The sequence below is a fragment of the Lonchura striata genome, chromosome 1 (assembly GCF_050655825.1).
Source record: "Lonchura striata isolate lonStrDom1 chromosome 1, ASM5065582v1, whole genome shotgun sequence".
In the NCBI taxonomy this organism is placed as follows: domain Eukaryota; kingdom Metazoa; phylum Chordata; class Aves; order Passeriformes; family Estrildidae; genus Lonchura; species Lonchura striata.
The window spans coordinates 104,556,850-104,573,223 of NC_140703.1; the positions used below are offsets into that span (position 1 = coordinate 104,556,850).

Below are 16,374 nucleotides of genomic sequence, written 5' to 3' on the forward strand. Positions count from 1 at the left end.
CACACTATTCATGTAAATAATGGTTGTTTTACATTCTTTTTTGTGAGAGGAGAGAATTAATAAAGGGTTGGTTTGAGCAGTGTAGTTGGAGAGGTGGCAACTTCATCCTCCAATCCACTGTCACTTTTAGAATTTTATATATTGTGAGGTCAGAAATAAAACTGAGTCTTTTCTCTCTTGAATTCACCAAGCTTTTCTGTACTGATTTTGTGTCCAACAGCAACAGGTATCACCCTGGAGGACACATCTGCCTTGCATGGGAGCTACATGCTGATCTTCTTTAAGTAGTTTAATCTTTCCTTACTTCCCGAGTTCCTAATGACAGCCATCCTGTGCTGGGCACATCAAGCCCCAAGATTGTGGTGACACAAAGAAGGTGGGCACAAAGCCTTTGGGTACAGAAAGGATGGAGACAGACTTTCCTCACTGTGCTGAGTGACAGGAAAGGAGACAACAGGCACAAATTGAAATACATGGAATTTCATCTAAATAAGAAATAAAACTTATTTTACCATCAGGGTGGTCAAACACTAGTCCAGGTTGCCCAGGAAGGTTGTGGAGACTCCATTCTTGGAGATATTCAAACCCGGACTGGACACGGCCCTGAGCAATGACCAGGGCAGGACATGGGACTGGATGTTTTCCTGAGGCACTCTTGGGGTCAGGCAGTCTGCAAGTCTGGCAGAGGCTTTGCTTGTCCCAGGGGAAGCTGTCCTCTACTCATGAGGGCCAAGGTGGATTCATGGGCCATGTGCAAGGTCCTTCTTGCCCCTGCCTAGCTGTGGAGCCATCAGTGAGATTACAAACTAAAACAGCAAGGTGCTATAAACTATATTACTGTGTTGCTAATAAAACAAGTAATCTGGTTGATGGGATTACTTTTGGTCACATGTTCCATTTTTTCAATAACTTTGTCCTTTCTTTGTTTCCTCATGGTTCCCATACCTTTGACCTCCAGCTCCCATTGAAATTAATATCCCCTAATACCTTCATGACCTCAGGGCTGCAAGGTCCAAACTGGCATTGTATCCCATCCAGCCAAGCAAGCACCTCTCTGCTTCCCTCCTTCCATGACAAGGGTCTCTCACTAGGCAGTGGACCACCAAAAAACCTGCTGTCCAGTTCTTCCAGTCACAACTGGGACACAGCAGCTCTAACCAAAGGAAACCCAGCCTTCCAGGAGACCATGTGCCTGCAGGGAGGAGCAATAAAAATCAAAAACTATAGCTTCCAGGAACCCTGCCCCTTGCCACCCAAAAGAAGCAAAAACCAAATTGCCATGATGATAAATATTTCCATGGGGCTCAGGTGCTGAGGAAAATCAAGCCCACTTTTCTCAAATTTTGTCTAAAGCATGGTGCTTGCAAGTGATGCTATTTTAACACCTGTTAAATGTATCACCTTTCTCTCAGGTATACTCTCTGCTCTCTGATTGCTTATAATTACCACCTGATCTCCCTTTGCAGCCAGTGGACTCTCTATTATCTCCCTGTGATGCTCTAATCCACTCAGACCTCCCACTGGCCAGCTCCAATTCTCCCTGTCCCAGCTCCCAAAGGCACGTTATTTTTAGAGCACAAACTCCTCCAGAGATCCATGGGAGCCTGTAAACTCAAAAATAGGTTGCTTATGGTACATTAGTAATGCTCACAGTTATGTTCTCTGGTGATTCTTTCAGCTGCTGCAGGTTTTCACCAGACTCCCTCGCTGCTCCAATCAACCTTGCACCAAACAGCCCTCAGCCATTTAAAAAAATAATATACTTGAGAGCAAATGCTTAAATGTTGTCCTGATTAAGGGTGGACATAAGCACATACTTAGGAGTGCTTTGAATCATGGAATTAGAGGAGTTTTCAGCCCTCAAGACCTCTATTCCCTGACTGAGAATCTGCAAGGCTATGATTGCAGTAGGTTACATGCCAGTGTCAGCTTCTGGAATAAAAAAGACTGGATCCCTGAGGTTTCTGACCACAGAAAAAAAGCAGTAGCTATTTTTATATAAGAAATTATTTAATGTTTGTGCTGTTCAACACAGATGCAGCTTCAAAAATAAATTCAAATAAAGAAATTAATTGTAAAATCTCATTACTTTTTCCTTTTTCAAAACTACAGTTTTTAATTCTGTATCTCCCTTTTATTCTCTGAAAACAGCCAACTAATTAACAGCAAGCACACAAAATACTTATTCTTAAAAAACCACTAGTAATTCCAGTTGTCAGTGCTTTCTGTTCTTAGAGAGCATGGTAGCTGAAAGAAGAAGAAACATGAAATCCATCCAGATTTTGGCTGTATCTCCATATATGCATTTGCTAATACATTAATATTATATAATTAAAGACCAGGCATGAATCACTGGGCACTAATTTTTTTTTTCTTTATTTCAATAGTTTCCAGCCCTATACATTTAACCCTAAAATTCTGTTAAGGCATCTTATTTTATAAGAAGTAACTCTACACAGGAGAAAACAGACATTAGCACTTCGAAGATCAGTGATTATAGCAAGTGCACCAAGGTTCAGTAAATGCCTCCCACTCAACAAGCTTCCAAAGTGAACGACCACATGATGTTTACTCCTCACCAGAGCCCATTTATAGATCTCTTACTCACCACTACCTCAGCCATAAGTGCAACCCTCTAAAGAGGCAGCAAGGAGAGCTCTATCTGGGAGCAGACAGAGTTCACAGTTGGAGAACTGGCCCTTGTCTTCACAATACTGTTCAGCCAGGCTGTGGATCAGGATTTAGGTCATCCACACTCTAAAGATTCCAAACTACTGAAAATGTTTATTACATACCAGGTGAATTACACACGTACAACAGGCATGGCTGCTTGAGGAAAATCCTGCACCATTTGGAAAAATTTATAAAAAGGGTTAAAAAATGCCCCTCCAAAAGTGCAAGTGGGAAGTGAAGGTAATGACTTCTTACAGAATTAGGAGACCTAGGAAAGAGTGTTGTTCCCATTATGTCATTTAAAAGACATCTGGCCATTCCCAGCAACAGCACACTGGAATGAAAAGGGTATCAGTTACAGTAAGGAAAGAAGGGGACAGAGGTCGTGAACGTCTGTGAGTCTGGAGCAGAATTAGCCTAGAATTACAAACACACTGCTCTACAGAAGGAAAAACCTGGGTAAAAGGTAAATTCAGGGACATGTCTCTTTTCATTGCTCTAGTGAATTGTCAAGGTGAAATAAAGCCAGACTATCTCCTGAGACTCTAATTCTCCTACACATCTGGTAAAAGCCTTGACCTTTTGGAGACAGTAACCTGGAGTGCCAGGGGATCTGCTTTAATTCCTCTCCCCTCATTTCCCTTTGATGGGCAGCACTTGCTACAATCAGCTTCTGCCATGCAACTACTTTAATATTTATATCATATTGAGATCACTGTCCACACAGATGCCAGAGGAAGAAGTAGGAAGTCAAATGTGCTCCAGGTTAACATATTAATACCACAATGGGATGCCAGAGAGATGTTTTAAGTTGCAAAGGGAAGGGAGTTCATCCCCTGACTCCTTTAAAGTGATATCTGGTTGACTAAATGAAAGATACAACTGTAAATTAAACTATTTTAATTTCCTGCATGTTTTTTTTACAAATTATTTCAACACATTTGTTATATTTCTGTCAGGATAATGAGAGCAACTCTCATTTAGCTGAGCATATATCATATATCTTTTAAAATATGTTTTCTCTTGTTTTATATTTTCTGGGCATTGTGCCTGTGAAATAATGGAAAGATAAACATTTATGCCTTTTTTAAAATTTTTTTTGTCCTTTACCTACAGTCGATAAAAATATGTAAGGAAGCAGGTGAAGATGGAAATGTAGGTTGCACATACACATACATGCAGAGTTTCAAAACAGAAAGAGAAAGGTCAAAATTTTTATTCTTTCAATTTGCCTGACAAAGAGCTCTAGGCAAAAAAATATTTTCTACCAAAACACAAAAATAATCTTTTAAATAACAAACATTGCTATCTTCACTATGAAGAAATTATTGAAAGCCATATGGTCCTTTTGACATACATATGTTCTTTCTCTGATTTAAATCTCAGTTCAGACAGTGTGGCATGGGGAGTGAAGGACAGTTTTGACCCTTTCACTGTTTGCAGCTCGGCAGTGCACACACACAGGAGCTGCAGCCAAGTGCTGTGTACCAGCAGGGCCAGTCAGACACAATAGACCCTTCTATTTAACACAGGAAAAGTCAGGTGGAAGCATTCCTTGTGTTATACTGTTATCAAAATTTCTTGTTACCTGCACTGACACAAAGCTTTGACACCAAAGGAACTTGCAAAAGAGACACAATTTCACTCAGTGATTCTGAAATGACAGCTGTCAAGTAGAAGTCTTTCAGATCAACTTGAATTCTAAATTTGTTCTCTGAAGGACCTAATGTCCACAAATACATGATACCTGTCATTTGTTATATTGTATTTTTTTTTGTAAGTGGAGCCCAGATGCCAATGATCTACATGCATGTGGCCCAAGATCTTGCAATAAGTAGCAGTTTCAAAAATGAAAAAAAGAAACCTCAGATATCAGCATTTCCAGTTAAAGATTAAAAAAAAATAGCCCTACCTCTTCACTAGTACTAATTCAAGAGTTTTGGGATTTGTAGTGTGCTACAAACACTACAACCTCTAGAGCATGGATATGTGTTCTGAACTTCTACACCTCTTTAGCCTGACCAGTTATAATTTTACTTTTGTTTGGGCATTTCTTGGCTGAGATCAGAAAGCTGCCTAAAACATTATGCTGGGCTGCCAGTTCTCATTTACATGAAGTAGAACCTTAATGAGCATGGGTTTTTTTAGCTAATGGATTCACTACAAATGCAGATATAAATACATTGTGTAGAAAGATAGAAAACCATCAGTTTCTTAAAGCTGATAAAACACACTTTAAAGTTTATCATACCTGAGTAATTAATAAAGAGACTGAATTTTAAAGGACTGATTATGTAGAGCACATTAAAATGTTATTACAAAGAAAACCCTATATAAATTCAGGTATACTCTGTTATTGGTATTATTACTACTTCTGCAATGACTTTTTCTGGAGCTATCCCTTAAATTTTCTCTGCATAATGTACAGGTTTTAATGCACAGTGGCTGTAACAGATGCTTACCTCTCATTAACTTCAAATTTTCATTCAATTTTCTGCTTTTCATTAACATTTTTACTACAAATTCTCATAACTTGAAGTGTCACCCCTATAAAAAGATTTTGCAGACCCATCTTCAGTTGCTTTGGGACTGTATGAGGTAATTTGTGATTCATAATAGCTAGCAAAGATTAAGCAGCATATACCATATGCTATGATTAAAGTTGTTGATAAGAAGCTGCAGTGGCTCTTTTTACTTCTGTTAATGAGAAGTATGCTGCAGCACTTTCTACCTTTTAAATTAGTGTTTTCTGAAGGAAAAAAAAAAGCTTTTCCTTTTTAGTTCTTCAGTAAGCTCTGCCAAGTCCATGCAGGTGTGTGCCTATAGTTATTATTCTTGGCAATTATTTATCAATATAGGGAAAATTGTTCTCTGGGTTCATGTTAATTGTTTCTCATTCACCTATCCAATCTCTGCTTGAAAAAAGCATCTGTGAGTGTAGGCATCACTCAAGAGCTTGGTCACTGCTGTCAGGTGTCATCCTGACCATGTTATCAAGTGCACCCAAATAGTCTGTTAGTGAAACCAAATGACTTAAAGAGCTTAAGGAGCAAAAAGTTTATGTTGGTGAGATTAGAGAGGGATTTCTTGGACAGTTTATGGTTGTTGATTTTCATTGCCTATAACAGCAGACAGCGAAACTTCATAATTATCATTACAGCAAATTCATCAGTAAGGAAGCCAAAGCCTAATGGCTGATCCTGCAAAGTGTTTATTACCATCTTTGAGGTGCAATAAATCCAATTGATTTCTCCAATGATAACTAAAACTACCCAGCTGCTTGCAGGCACAGGGTGGAAAATAGCCAGTAGCAATGCACCTGGGTGGTGGAGTAGCATGAAAAAGAAAAGAGGTTGCTAGGAGCCATTATGGACTGGTAAACATGGTGTCTACAAGGCAAAGATCTATACAGAAGGTACCAGATGAAATACTAATACAAATAAAATAATGATTGGTAAAATATTCTATACAAAAAGTCAATCAAACAAACAAAAACACCCAAATAAACAATAAAAATATTAAAAGAGGAAGTAAAAGAAAAACTGTGACATTTAAAACAATGGGACATCTTTCTTTTACTGAGAGTGGTGATGCAATATGAAATGCACCCTCTGAGATTTAATTGCATGACTGGGGTTTCTCAGCCAGGGGTGTCTCTGAAAACAAAGTTTCCAGCTAGGAGAAAATGTCCATGGGGGTGAGTGCTTTTGCTGCAGAGGCTCCCTGCAGCCAGCACCTGGCAGCCCACCACAGAGATGAGCTGGGGAAAACACCTCAGAGGTGTCTGCAGCTGGAGTACACAGGCAGCAACAGGGTCACTGGTACTGGACTCTGTAACCCAGATCAAATGTTAAAAATAGGTTAGAAACAGCTGTAAAACAGTTGATAATTGTTAAGCATGTGCTGTTAGTTTGGTTATGGTAAAAGGGGTGAAAAGGGTCATTATAAGAAGTATGGTTATTGTAAATGCAGGTGAACCTAATGGGAAGAAATGACGATGTCTGACTCAATTCAGAAAGCTGAATTATTTCTTTATTATAACTATGCAAAATACATTAATATACTATATAAAAGGAGGATACTAAAACTACCTACTACTTTCTCTAACTCCAACACAACTTGTGACCCTCTCGCAAGAGTCTAGACACAGGTGGGTTGGATTGGCCATCAGGCTCAAACAATCCTCACCAGAATCCAATCAAGCACTCACTCCAGGTAAACAAATCTACAAACACAATCCACATAAGAAAAACAAGGAGCAGAAATATAAATCGTTTTCTCTTTCATTTCTCTCTGTGCACCTCAATGAAAAATCCTGAGAGGGAGAGAAATGTGCTTGCCACACACGGTACTCTACATACCATAGTACACCTAAGTAAAGTGCACCACCCGCAGCGAAACGAGCCAGCCTGAGCAGAACTGTAATGGGACAATCAAGTGCCTTAAACCTTCACGCAAATGAAGGATCCAAAAAGAAACCAATTCAAAGGGACAAAAAACCAGGACCAAAAGGGGCATCTGAACCACTGATTCTGTGTCTCTCCACCTGGAACATCGGGCACATCACTGCTCAGCAGAGCCAGCGCCGGCACCGCAGCATCCTCGGGGGAACACTCCTGCTCAGCCCCCAGGCCCCCTTGCTTTGGGCTTTTCTTTTCATTATAATAAATGCTGAAATCCCTTTTAGTACTGGGAGTGTGGTCCCGTTTATAACATCAAACACGGTCAGGCCTGGCACACACGGGCACGCTCGGTGAGGAACCTCCCAGCCGTGTAAACCCTCCAGCAGCCTGGGCTGGAAAACTTCATCATGGTCTTGATTCTTGTGTCTGCACCAGAACCACAGCACCAAAGGTTGGAGCTGCTGAACAGCTGTTGCAAGCACTTAGAAATGTTGTTTGGGGTGGACAGAGAGCTGGAAATCTAACAAATCAAAGCTTCTTGACAAAAGGGCCTGATTTAGTTTAAAAATTTGGATCCATTCTCAGGAAATTGAAAATCCCCAGATATTCTGTGTTTTTGTGGGAAAATTCAGGCCACCCAGTTTTGTTTTGCTGGAAAAATATTTGATTTGGGGAGGCTGAAATTTGGAGAAAGATTATGTTATTTTTACTGACATTTTTATGGTAGGGAATCCAGTCTTCTTGTGGTCCCTCAAACAGTGCAATAAAAGCCAATGTAGGCGTGGGCTATCACCCTCAAGGTTGTTCTGCCTCATGCCATATGAACTCTAAAAAGGCACAACTGTGCTACATAATTAAATTACGAACAATGATTTTCAAGTTGCTTTGCACAAAAGAGATTCTGGAGAAAGGCACTGCCCTTGGATTTCTTTTATGCTTGCACTTCATTTGTGCCGGCTCTCCAATCAAATATTAAAGCTTTACCTGAAATTATTTATGAAACATTCTCACAAATCCGAATGCAACCTATCACACAGCAAAATGCTGCTGCTGGAAAGGCTCTATGATTTCACACCTGGGTGCTCATGTCTTTTGCTATTGTCATGCTGGCTGCCACTTAAAACTCCTGGTAAGCTGGCATTTTCTCCAGAGACACACACTGAGTGCTAAGCAGCACTGCTTCGTGCTTTTCACAGAGAAGGGTTTAAATATTGTCTGTACTTTTTTAATTAAAAAATGGTAAGCAAAAGGTTAAATATTATTTTTTGTCAGAGATGTTAGAACTGCAGGGACAAAGACTGTGGAAAGTGAAATATTTGGCATGCTGCTGATTCCTATGGAGTCCCTCACTAATGGCATTTTTAAGGTGCCATGGGTCTTTGTTGACAATTTTTTGTGGAGTCAGTGGCTTTATCTTTTTTAAAAAAATTGAGGAACTTAATGTCAAAAATCCCATATTAAAATAATATTGAATTGATAAATGACTCACAAAAGCATCAGTTAATCAGTCAAAACTGAACATGAAGCCTAATAGTTGTTATTAATATTCAAATATTAAGATATCAATACCAAGTTTTCTTTTCCCTGTACTTAAAGTGAGGTAGGCTACTTCAGAGTCTTACTGGTTTGTAGAAATGATTCAGCATTGATGTGCTTGTTTTGGAACCATGCATAATTTTGTAGCTATGAGATGGTATGAGGAAAAGTGTTATGAATCATAAAATTCAGGCAACACAATATAAGGCAGACAGTATGTTAATTCACGTGAAATGACAAAAAAATAAACACTCACCCTTAGCTTCCATACTGCCTGATTTTTCACTTCCTATCAGATTTTAATATTGTCCAAAGATTTTTATTTCATTATCCATAGGAATTCACATATTGTCCAGGATCCTAGCTCTGTCACCCATTTTTTATTGCAAATGCTCTCCATTTTTGTACAACTTTAATGGTTGAGAGGAAAGGTCTAAGCTCTGGTTGTTGGCTGGTTAGGCTTTCAAAAGCCATGTGCTCAAACTTTGACAAAGCAGAATGTTGTCTTATGTTTGTCCCTGAAAAATAAGCACATTTAATGCTGATTTTAGAAATGACTATGTTAAAAAAAAGTTTTATAAAACAAAGTCTAGTCATCTGTATCCTGAAGGTAATTGATTTTTGGGGTTGTTTGTATATGCTTACTTTGGGATTAAAATCATATATATATTTAGATCATGATTTTTTTATGAATTTTAAGTTCTGGGGCAATGAAAATAGAAGCAAACAGCATCTTGGTGTGCTACAAACACGCCCTTTCTTCCTTCAGTGAAGCAAAAGGGTGAAATGACAAGAGAATTATCAGGTTGGATAATTACTGGAGAAAAAGCCAAGTTTGCTTGATTTGTTGCTTGAGAGTTGGCATGGTCTGAGGCTGCTGAAATTTATTTAAAATGCAATGAGGTTTTGTACCTTAGAGAATGCCAAGAGTCAAAATGGTCCAACATTTTTCTGATGGAACATTTTTCCACTGGGAAAGTTTTGTGATTTGAAAATATAACTTTTTATGGAAACATTTTGCTTTCAGCAATTCTCCTGATGCAACATGGGACACTGAGCATGACTGATCTGCCCAGTTTTTTATCCCAGCAGCTGCCCAGGAGGCTGGTGCTGCTCTTTGACTTTGGAAGCTTCCAAGGGTCAACAATTTCAGGTCTGATAGACTCAAAAATCCTAATCCCTGCTCAAGAGTCCTAACATTCAGAAGCTGCTAGACATAGCTTCCCAAATCAGAGGACAAATAAACTATTTTTTAAAAACTGTAAATAGTATGGTTTAACTCCAGCTATTCCTGCTCCCTTTTGGTTCAGCTGAGGGCAGGACCTAAATATGCAGTGTAACATAAACTTGGCATTCCCAAACTGGTTCCACAGCCTCTGCCTTATCTCAGCCTCCTGCTGCATTGATCTGCACCTTCATTCAGGTGTGTGATGCCAAACACTTTAATGCTGCACCTTCAAGATTCATTTTGACAACTACAAGCTCTAAAAATGAGCTGTATACCCAGTTTCCCCTGACTCAAAGACTGACCCATAGGAAGTGAACAATTCTTTTTATGAATGGGTCAGAAGCCAAGCCCCATGCAGATGCTAAGCAGTACTCACACATACAACAATAATGATAACAATAATAATAAAACCCTATTTGGCCCACAGTGATTTCTCGTACACAGTAAGACACAATTCATGGCAAAAATTTGTGACAAATGGAGGGATAGGCAAAAGACAGCTCAGTTATATTGGATATAATAATCAGCAGACTTACAATAGGGCTGCTTGACTGCTGACAAATAGCAAGGACTATTATTTTTATGCAGCAGGCTTCCTGAGCCCTCTCAGGGCAGTATTTGGAAAGCATTTAGCTGATTAAACATGCAAGCCCCTAGGAGTGAGGCACTTAGCGTTTCTTTGGGAAGCTGAGGAGGTACCTAATTGCAGGTTTACAGAGCTCAAAGTACTTTAGAAGCTTGCCCTCTAGTTTCCCTGAAGAGTTACTGCCACGATGCAGTATTTACCGATATGTTTTGACTGGGATTTATCTGACTGTAACAGTTATTTCCCTTTTTTCTTTTTCCCCACCAAAAAAAGTAAATTCCCAAACGCACATCCTACCAACAATCAACAGTGTAAATAAACTCGATTCACCATTAACCCTTTGGGCAATGTTCTGTACTAAATCATTATATCAATAGAGTTGACAAAACCACAATTCATTTGAAAACTAGTACTTGGGAAAAAATGGTCTTTATTAATGTCAAACCCAGAAGCACAAGAAGAAAAAACATTGTCAGAAAAGAGTTTTTTGCATTTTTAGCACTTCAGATTGCTGAAGCAGCTGAAGGACACACTGTTCCTTTACAGTACTATTGAAAAGAGGCTGGGGAAAGTAAAACAAGCACATTTCTGTGGTAGCCAGGGAAACACAGAAGGGCAGCAGCACAATCTACCTGCTTCTGCTATTGGAGTTAAAGGGAAAAAATGCAGCAAACCTCTACAGAGCCTTTTTGAACAGAGGGCTGCCACCCCTTGACCTGCCACCCTGGGGAGGAGAAATCGTCCTGCATATGCTCTCCTGCTGCTGCCTTATGTGCTCCCCACTTTAAAACTAAACTGCAATTAAAGTTACAAAGAGAATTCACTTCAGAAGCTTCCCAGAGGTGAACACTAGTGAGGGCTTTGCCAGGATCTGTGTTTGTCTGGAAGCCTCAGGAAAGGAACATATCTCTGCTGTAATTTTGGCTCTTTCAGGACTTTTCAGGGATATGGTGGGCACTTGGACACGTTGAAGCTCTGTGAGAGTAACACCCAGTGTTGTGTGCTGCTCTGCCACTGAAAGAGAAGATGTGCCCAGAGACCCCAGCCAGCTGAAGTGACACTCAGTGGTCCTTGCTGGGCTCTGGAAGCAGGGAAGTTGCTTCTTCTCGACTGTGAGGCTGGTGTGGAGCCAGGTGGTTCCTCAGTGCAGCTGCACTGCAGGAACAGGGATGGGCAGCACTGGGGCTGGGGCCAGCCAGTCCTGCCAAACCTGAAGCAATCCCTATCCCTAACGTCCCTCAGTCTGATTTCTTTGCTCTCAATGCATTAGCAGCAAGCTCTGTGATCTTGAAGACACTGTGATCGAGAAGATGCTCCTCTCCAAGAAAGACAAAAGAAATCTCAGATATCTCTATTTGAGCAGCAATACCCAATTTATTCATCATGAATTCTGCCTCTTCTGCCACCTTACCCAGTCTGTACTGCAAATAACCCACATTTAATTCTCTGTGCTAGTTACAGTTTCTAAAAATGCTACTTTCTCCTGGTCATATGGCTTCTTCTCACAGAATTCATAATGTGTCAGTGAGTGTTGTTCCATATAAATATAGTGTACGTCTGATATGCCTACAGATAATATCACAGCACAACTGAACTATGATTAATAGTGGTGCTAATCATCCACCTGTTTTCTTTCAACATAACTCTGGCACGTGCAATAAAAAGAGGGCCTGAGACAATGGTCACATCCCTGCAAATATACTCACAGATGAGACAGAAGTTGGCTGTGGTTTTATTTTCAATACATTTAAATTGAGACTTAGTGGTTTATGTGCACTTTGCAAATACTTTTCTGAAATTCTTAGCACTTTGTATGAAGCAAAATATATTGAAAAATATAGCAAATGGGAGGAAAAGGAAAGGGTGGTGAGAAAATGATTGCCAACTCAAAACCCAACATAGTTTTTACATAACCCAGAGTCTCTGCAGCTTCTTCTGCATATTTAAGCCTCATCTGAGGTTTTATGGCTCCTTTGCCATGGAAAAGTGAGAGTTCTTAATCAGCTTGGGAAATTTGACAGGCGTCTTGCACCTAACCCAGAGAATCGCCTCAGAGATGGAAAAGCATGAAGCCAAGACATTATATACAGGCTGTTAATTTAACTTGACATTTTACTGACTGCATTAGAAAACTGTGTATTCTGACATCTGGTCTGTACAGGATATGTTCAATACTTCACATTACCTCACTTCTTCAAAGCTACTGCAGGTAGCGGGGCATTTTGTCTATGGACAAGTAGCTTAATATTCAATACATAAATCCATAAATCTACAGTACAAATGGAGTGTTTTCACATCAGTGACCAGTGTGTATATATATATATAAATATGTGTGTGTGTGTGTGTGTGTGTGCATGCGTGTGTGTGTGTGTGTGTGTGTGTGTGTGTGTGTTGTGTTTATAGGATTTTGTCATTTATTAGGGTTTCAAATATAAGCCCATTTTTTTCCAAGGAATAGATAGGTTTCTCCAAAACATAAAGTGTTACAACATGTTGCCTGTCGTGTTAATATTTGATTTGCAATCTGTGACAGGTGAGCATTTAGAAATGAGTTATTGGGATTGACTGGAAGACATATGGGAGAACTAAGCTTTCTCACAGCACCATGTTTCAAAACAGAAAATTGTTTTCTGACTAAACAAATTGAAAAGAAAAAGAATATGTTTCCACAGAGAAACAGAAGGAAAAGCTGAGAGGAATCACCTGCTGTTAAAAAAACAGGCACCAGAGACCAATTTGAATTTGCATGGCCATGATCTACAATTTCTGTGGAAAATATTTCTTTTGCTCAGTTTGGCAGAAAGGCTCCTCTCAGAAGGTATGCAGCAGCTCCTGCTGGAGCACTCACACAGCTGTACCACACAGGTGCTGGATCTGACTGCAGAAACACAGAGCCCCATTCATTCTCAACAGTGAGAAAAATGCACTTTAAAGATTCAAATTTGGACTGTGATTTTCAGATCCACTTAAGTGATTCATGAGCACGGTTCCCACTGAGTAACCTTGGGGTTGAGCTCTTTACCACTAGAGGACAGTCCCAGCAATCTGGATGCCTCAGGTGGAAATGGGATGCAGGTACTTAAATCCAAAATTGTGGTCCTCAAAACCACAAGCCAGCTACACCATAACCTCAAACTGTGCTCATGCCCATCTAAAATGACCTGAGCTTAAATAACCTTGCTCATCTGAGTGCCAGGGAGACATGTAAACCTAAGCAGTGCCCAGAAGCTTGGTGGGTTTCCACAGAGACTGTCCCCCTCAGCACCTACAAATTGCATCAGACTGTACAAACACACAGCAGCAGCCACCCTGGTTTCTTTCAAATCATAGCTTAAGAAGACTGTTGCTACACAAATTAGCCTTTAGACATGGCACACAGTAATCCACAGGCTAAGGCACATGCAAGCAAGTTTCCTTAGTTCCAGTTGAGCTCCACATTGCTAAGCTGCCATCAGGCTGACTTATCTGCACATTAATTCATTTCTGCACAGAAGGTGAGCTTTAGCTTGAAATCTAGAAAGGGCCCCCCTGCCAAGCTAGTCTGCAGTCTCCAGGGAAGCAAGAATTGTGGGTTTTAATCCTTTTGAGGCAAAGAAGGACCTGACCTGGTTTATTCATGCTTCCTGGCTGTGTATGTGTGATAACCACTGAGCCAAGGCAGAAGGGAGGGGCCACCAGCACATCCCTTCTCTTGCATGTTTGCAAATTTTTCTATTTGCTTTTTTAAAAAATTGGAGCATATCTGGAGGAGACAGTTCACACTGTTTAATCAGGGTGACAGGAAATGTCTCCTGGCTTTACTTGAAAACATTGCTGAAGCTCCAGGGGAAAAAATCTGATTGTTTTCATTTTTTTTAAAGCTTTCCACACAAACTTCACCACGCTTCTTGCAGAAGTGTCTCAAGGGTTCATAACAGCACAAGCAAAACCATCTTCTCGAGATGACAGAAGTGTGGGTTTCTGCAAGGCAGAAAGTTTCTGAAGGGACCTGTGTGATCAGAGGCACTGAGGACTATGGGTGAGACAGGACTCTCTACTTCCATTTTCCTCTCTCAGTAACCTTGTACATCTCTTTACGGCCAATTTCCCGATGGGAGGAGCCAGGACTTATCCCTGTGTAATGCTAGAGGAACCTGGCAGGGGAAGACAGTTCTGGCCTTCGTCTGTCCCTCGGGATACAGCAACTGAGGCAGGAGACAGTGCCATAATGTGGGCCAGCTGTTCTCCACTCCTGCCTGCTTTCAGGGTCTGAGGCACTTCAGGTCCCTGGAGCCAGGGGGCCAGTAAGTGTTTACAGAAGCTGGGGTTCAGGCAGCTCTTCCCTCTGGTAGATGATGCAAGAGGATCACCTCCATGGCCATGAGACCACTGGGAGACAGGGAGATGAAGTGTCTCCCTGGGGCAGGTCAGAACACAGCAGGGCAAGGTGTTGATCTGCCATCCTGGATGGCTTATCTGGAGCTGCCTGCATCGTTCTGCCCAATGTGGATCTGGTTCCTGTGCTGCTAATAAAATTCCAGACACTGCTGGGGGATGTCGATGAATGTTCCATTGGCTCAAGGTACTCTTCTGCCGTGGCACATGACTTTATACCATGCATTTGCCTTGATGAATATGGTTAAGATGCCAAAAATCTCACTGGAAATGGAGCCCCAAGGACTTGACTTTGCTTCTTTAGCTCAAAAATGAGGCTTTTAGCCCCAGGTCAGCACCAGGTTCTCTGAGAGCCATGGTGTCTATTAAAGCAAGGCATTGATGGTGTTGGAGCTGATCACCCTCTTTGTCATCCTGCCTTAGGGAAACTGGTGCTCTTAACTTCAACCCAGCTGCAGATCACACTTGGACATGGCCCACGACTGCTTGTCAAGTGACCTGTGGTGTTCTGTGGCCAGGTTTAACACAGGTTTGGCCAGGTTCTTGTTCTCTACGCATGTAAGGCAGAACACAAATATGATTTGTCACAGACTTTGGAGCATTCATGAGCTCAGCAGTGGCTCAGGTGTTGTCTAGCAATGTGTTAAACTGTAGTAACTGGAGACAGACAACACTTAGCTGCAGAATTAATTTGCCCCATTATTCACATATATGATGGCATATCTCAGAAAATGAAAATATTGGCTTTTTGTACATGTAAGAAATGCCTATGGATATCAAAGAATATTTTACTTTTTACTTGCTTTGGATAACCTGTGACTGCAAAACAAAAAGTAGGAATTAAGATTCGGTTCCAGAATAAAAAATTTAGAAGCATATAAAAAGCAGAAAGAGATGAACTATTACATTATTTGTTACTTTTTTAATGAAGGGCTTAAACTAAAAAAAGGGTACATGTGTGGTATAGCCATCCAGACTCTCTTAACTTTCAGCAAAATGGATTTAAAAACTGAAAACATGTCTCATCTTCACAGAGAGAGCTCTTCTTTTCTTGAGAACTGAAAGAGAGAAATATTACATATTTTTCAAAAATAAATGCTTCTATTCAAAGCCTGAAGAGACAGATCAATTCAAATATTTTCAGACAAAACCACAAGACCAAGGAAATTGAGAAATTCAAAATTAAAAGGTTTGAGATCCTTCATTAAGTATTTAATGGAGGTCTGAGATCCTTCATTAATTTTAGCAGAGGACATACTCTATCTCATCTTTAACAGTCTTTGGGAAGGATACTGCAGTCAAGAGCAGTGCAATTTGTAAACACAGAAAAACTGAAGGTGTCCTTTTCCCTATATTCTGCCTGTTTTAGCTCAAATATTTGGTTTCAAGTCTTTGCATATGCATTTTTTTTCCATTTCAGTACATACTTTGTGTTGGTTTCATCTTCCGCACAAAGGCAGCACGTTTCAAAGCTTTGAAACAGCAATATCCACTTATTGTCGTCATCCTTCCCTCAGAAGAGGAGCATTTTGGCTTTGGGGAGAGCTCTTTGTTCTTTGATGTTTTCTCAGTAA

General features: G+C 40.4%; 1 protein-coding gene across 3 annotated transcripts in view; it reads right to left on the reverse strand.

Annotated features, from left to right (window-relative positions):
- The window catches only part of SMPX (small muscle protein X-linked), a 40,843-nt gene that overhangs the window by 2,808 nt on the left and 21,661 nt on the right, over positions 1-16,374 (reverse strand). The window contains exon 5 of one of the 3 annotated variants that reach the window (XM_085559802.1): positions 15,708-15,858. The exons of the other annotated variants lie outside the window; for them this stretch is intronic. The gene's annotated coding sequence lies outside the window, so the exon portion shown is untranslated. Of the gene's footprint in view, positions 1-15,707; positions 15,859-16,374 lie in introns of those variants that run through there. 3 annotated transcript variants of the gene reach the window in all.